Below are 5,624 nucleotides of genomic sequence, written 5' to 3'. Positions count from 1 at the left end.
TACCCCTGCCAGCGGCGGCTAGTCTGTCAGCAAGCTCGTTCCCTCTGATGCCGATGTGGCTTGGGACCCAATTGATGATACTTCTTCTACCCTGAGCAAGAATTCTCTGTGCCATTGTGAGAATCGTGGTCAGTAGGTAGATGTTGTCTGTGGGTGAGCTGTGCTGAAGACAGTCAATGGCTGCCCTGGAGTCTGTGTGTATGACCACGTGTCCTTCCCTTAGGGACGCGTGGCCTAGGGCTCCCATGATTGCAACTGCCTCTGCCTGTAGCGAGGAGGCGTTGTCTGTTACCCTCATGGATCGCGTGGCATCCCTAGCTGCAAAGCCGGCGCCTGCAGTGTGGCTCAAGGGATCGACCGATCCATCCGTGTAGTATGTTCTACTACCCGGAGGAGTGATGGCTGCAATGACCCTGTGGGCTTCTGCCTTTAGGCTAGGCATGGGGTATAGGCTCTTTTTCATTGACAGGTTCATTATGTTGAACTCTATCAGGCTCAGTGCCCACGGCGGGGCTTCGGCAAAGTCGGGGTGGGGGGAGTCCATGCCCTTAGCAAGAAGCTGTTCTTTGAGCTGATGGCGTATCAACACCCTGGCTGTATGAGATAGCCAGGAGTTGTTTGCAACGAGCTCGTTGTCTTGTTCGAGGCATTTGACTAATTTTTGTCTTAGGCTTGTGTTCCTGGGAGCCTGGATGACCTTTGACAGAAATTGTGTTGCCGTTAGATCGATTCGTGAGTCCAGGGGGAGAAGGTTTGCCTCCATCAGGAGGTTGAGAACCTTCGTCCACCTCGGGGCACCCAGAATGATCCTGGCAGCTTCATTTTGGACTGTTTCTAATTTGTCTGTGTGCTTTTTCTTTGCAGCAATTAGAGCGACTGAGGCATAGTCCACAATGGGCCGGACAGCATGTACATAGAATGATCTTAGTACTTTGTGTCTGGCCCCTATGCGTCTCCCAGTCATTGCTCTCATGACAGACAGTCTTGCTTTGGTTCGGTCAACCAGGTACTGGACCTCCTTATGGAAGGAGAGGGTCCGGTCTATCCTTACCCCAAGGTATAGGTAGTCCTTGACCCATTCTAATTCCACTCCCTGGATTTTCAGTCTTGTGCCTCGAACTCTCTGTCTCAAAGCCATGGCTTTGGATTTGGCAGCAGAGATCTTTAGTCCCGTCCTACAACACTCCTCTGACACGAGGTCCAGACAACGCTGGGCTTTATTCTGGCTGCGTGGTCCAGTGGAGGTGATAGCGAGATCGTCTGCATACGAGATGATCTGGCACCCCACTGGGAGGTTTATGTTGAGGATGCAGGACATTAAAGTGTTGAATAGGGCTGGACTGAGAACCCCACCCTGTGGCGTTCCATTTTCGAGCGGCATGTGCTGCGATAGGTGACCCTGGAATTTGACATTGGCAGTCCTGTTCCTGAAGTAGTCACCTATCCAAGCCAAGAGCTTTCCTCTGATTCCCTTCTGGATCAGGCTTTCCTGAATGGCAAGCGGACTTGCCAGTTCAAAAGCCTTCTCCAGGTCAAGGAATACTACCACAGCTGGGCCCTTGCTGATTGTGCTTAAGAGCGTGGCTAAGCTGTGTGCTGTGCCCATGCCCCTTGTGAACCCGTGAAGGTGTTCGTGCGGGGGTCCCGTTTTCCATTGAAGCCGGTTTAGTACCATCCTCTCAGCCGTCTTGGCCAGGCAGCTGAGCAGAGAGATGGGGCGGTACTTCCCCGGCTCCTTTGGTTTTGGGACGGGAACTATGGTAGCCCTCTTCCAACTCTGGGGTAGAGTGGAAGTTTCCCAGGACTTGTTGATGAGTTGCAAGAGTGCACACTCACCTGCTAGTCCTAGGTGGGAGATAATGGGGTACGAGATCCCATCAGAGCCCGGGGCTGTGTTGGAACTGGTTTTATAGGCTTTCCTTAGTTCCCTCAGAGAAAAGATAACGTCTGAGTTATCGGGTTCGGCTGCCCTTTCTCTGATCTGAGCGTGTCTGTCTGGCTGTAGACGCTCTTGTCTTGCCCTCAGCTCGGCTGGCAGACTGTTGCTGCTCGTTCTCGCAGAGAACTCGTGCGCCAGTCTGTTAGCCTCTGCTTGGGGGTCGTGATGGGTGCACCTCGGGGCTGAGCGGCTGGTAGCTCGCTGGACCCGTTGCCACAGCTCTGAAAGGGTGGTTTGGTGGTCGAAGGACTCACACCATTCCAGCCACTTTTCCTGCCTGACTCTGTTGGCAGTTTCCTTGGCATCCGTGACAGCTTCCCTTAGGAGGGATAGGTTGTCAGGGGTTCTTTGCCTTCGGAATAGTTTTCGGCACATGTTCACCCTGTGGTTGACCTCCCTGATCTCGTCATTGAAGTACCAGGCGTCTTTGTGACTTCTGGACCCAGGCCGAGTTTTGGGTATGGTCTGTGAGGCTGCTTCATTAATGGCGTTTAGCAGGCTGGCTTCGAGCACTTCCACATTTTCGCTTTGTGGGGGATTGTTGCATCTCAGACAGAGGGCCAAGGCGTTTTGAAACGCCTGCCAGTTGGCCTTGTCTGTTTTCCATCTTGGATTTGGTCTTAGGATTTCGGCTGGGCCAGCATCCATGAGGGTAGTTATAGTGCCGTAATGGTCACTTGTGACGGTCTCATCGACACACCAGCCAATCCTCCCCACCAGAGTCGCAGTGGCCAGGGTGAGGTCTAGGACCCCTCCTCTGACATGCGTTGGCTCTTGGGTGTTGAGGAGAGCGATCTCAGGGAATGTCTCTAGCACGTCGGCTATGTGATAGCCGGCCGCATCCGGTGCCCGGCAGGGAGCCAGGATGGGGTGGTGTGCATTGAAGTCTCCCCCTATGATCACTCGGTCGTGTGCAGCAGAAGCACAGACCTGGCTGATGTCTAAGCTTTTACAGCGTGGCCGGCTGTACACATTGTACAGTTTGAGGGGCCCCCCGGCCAGGTGAACCTCGACGGCAAGGGATTCAACATCGTCTCCACAGTGCGATGCATCGGCTATTGCGGAGCAGGGGATTGTTGCTCTCACAAGGGTGATCAAGCCTCTCTTGCCAGGTGTTCGTGGCAGTGTGAAGGCATGGTACCCTGAGAAGCGAACAGTGTCCACTGTTAATGTCTCCTGGAGCATGACAATGTCAATGTTCCTTGATCGCACTACTGCTTGGAGAAAAGCGTTCTTTGCAGAGAAGCTATTGATGTTCCACTGTAGGATGCTTAGATGGTGTGTCATGATGTTACTCAGTGATAGTTACATCAGAGACATCGTCGGAGTCTGACAACTCCATTGCGAGGTCCTCGCTGGTTGAGGGCTCCTCGTCTGTTGTCAGGCTATCCTTGGGTCCACTGGGGGGTGGAGAGCCTTTGGTAGCTCTGACTTTGGTTGGTTCGGCTTTTCTCTCAGGCTTTTTCTTGGCTGGCCTTGCTGGCCTTGCCTGGGCAAGGTCAGCGTGATCTGGCTCTGGCTGCACAGATTCAGCCTGTTTTGGCTCTGCCTGTGAAGGCATGGCCTGGTTTGGAGTGGGGAGGGGAGTCTCGTCCTGGGGTGAGGGTGAGGCTGGTTTTTCTCTAGCCAGCTTTCTTCCCTTCAGGGCTGCGACAGTCTGGGTCATTGCCGTCATGGCGACCGAAACTGCCTTCTCGGCCTCCTCACTCGAGCTCCCCAGGGCTGTTGCTACTGCTGTGACAACAGCAGTTAACAGGAGAGTCATATCGTCCTCGTCAAAGAGGAGATGATCATCTGTTGGGGAGGTTTTTGTGGTGCTCTTAGAAACTTTTTTCTTTAGTTTCTTTTTCTGCACCTTTGGCATTGTCGGAAACTCCTTTTTGTTGGAGACATCCGGTGTCGGCTGGGGGGCGGCTTCCTTCCTCTTAGGAGGTCGGGGGGGCCTTTTCGCTTTTGTTCCTTCCCCAGACATGGGTGCCCGGTGGGGCAGGAACAAAGTCTGATCGGTTTTGAGCAACCTCTTGTCGCCTGAGGGCCGCCTTTTTCCTGACAGAGCAAGTCAGGCTCCAGGCATGATGCTTCTTGGCACAGTTGGGACATTTGGCTGTTGTGTCCCTCTTTTCCTCTTTGTATGCCTTGAGGCATACCTCTGTGTTGTGTGCCTTGCTACAGACACCACATTTAGGCTTGGCTGTACAGTTAGCCTTGTGGTGACCGTATTTCTGGCACTTGAAACACCGAAGTGGTTCTGGCACATACGTTCGAAGGTTGTAGGTGCCCCAGTTACCCAGATCAAGGGTAGTGGTTGGGGCACCTTTCATGGTCACCAGGACTTGCCTGGTTGGGGTCTTCCCCTTCGACATTCGGGAAGCCTGCACGACCTGTGGGTGTGAAGCGATCAGCTCCACATCGTACGAGACTGAGAAGCCAAGTAGCACCATCTTGGTTCTCTTTTCCTCGGGACTTAGTGGGGAAAGACTCACTTTTCTCCCATCAGTTAGCTCCTTCGTTTCCCGGAGGAAATTTAAGGTAGCTTGATCTTTGGGCATTATGATCATGCCCTGATCTCGGGCGACCCGGATCGACAACCGGATTTTCCGTTGCAACTCCAATGCCCTGACCAATTGGTAGGCATTGTCGAAGCCTTCGGGTTTAGCTGGCACTTTGAACTGGGTGAAGCGTTTAGGGGGTCCCGACTCTTCATCAGAGTCGGTATCCGGCCTCGGACGCTTCGGCCCGCCCTTTCGGCTTTCGGGCTTGTTTGAGGAGGCAGGAGCTGATGCGGCTGGTTCAGCCTGCTCTCCCCTCTCAGTCGGGGAGGCCGTCTGTGAACTCAGGGGCCTCCCTGGCTTAGCTGCTGGCCTGGAGAGGCCAGCTCGCGAGTCAAGATCTTTGACTATTCGGTGGACAGACCCACTGGCTTCGGTCTTGTCCACCTTAGCAGCAGGGGTGACAGTGTCATCCTGTGCTTGGGGCTTTCTTTTGCCACCGGAAGGCACATATGCCTTCATGGTGACTACCGTGGTATGGCCCTTGCGCGGTTCGTCAACTGTAAGTTCAGTCTGTGGGGGGTGTTTGATTGTTTTTTCCATGAATTGGTAAGTGCTTCATCCTCTCACGCCCCCACCCACCACGGAGTCCAACAAGGGGAAGCTGAGTGTCAGAACCAGTGTCTAACAGCAACAGGAGTGATGAGAGGATATACGCAGCCAATAGCCATTGTGACGGCACTCACGGACCATTGTGAGTGCCAATTGCGGCATGACTGCTTGACCCTAGCCTCCCGGGGGAGACCAGCCGATTGACCGTGACCGGGCCGGGATCAGGCCGCCTGTCTTGCTGGAATAGAGGACCAAAGAGGCGTGTTGCTAGCCGCAGGGCGTACTCGTTCACGGCATCGCTCAACCTCCAGGACTCCCGTCTCCACAGCGCACAAGGCTGCCACGCACGGCAAACGCGTGGGTAGGTGTAAACCCCTGGGGAGAGACCAGAGGGGATGCCCTTCCACCTACGAGACATCATTGTTTGGAGCCCTTTTGCTCAGCCCTCTGAGGCAGCCACCCAAAGGTTGCTTCACCGCAGTGAGGGAAGAGGAGTCTTGCACTTTTACCAGGCAGTTCCTTTCATCCCTCTGAAGCAACCACCCAAAGGTTGTTTCACCTCAGTGAGGAAGGAAAGGACCTGT

This window comes from Penaeus chinensis, chromosome 31, assembly GCF_019202785.1.
Source record: "Penaeus chinensis breed Huanghai No. 1 chromosome 31, ASM1920278v2, whole genome shotgun sequence".
Lineage (NCBI taxonomy): Eukaryota > Metazoa > Arthropoda > Malacostraca > Decapoda > Penaeidae > Penaeus > Penaeus chinensis.
The sequence above is the reverse complement of the archived record's forward strand: the minus strand, read 5'-3'. Positions refer to the sequence as shown.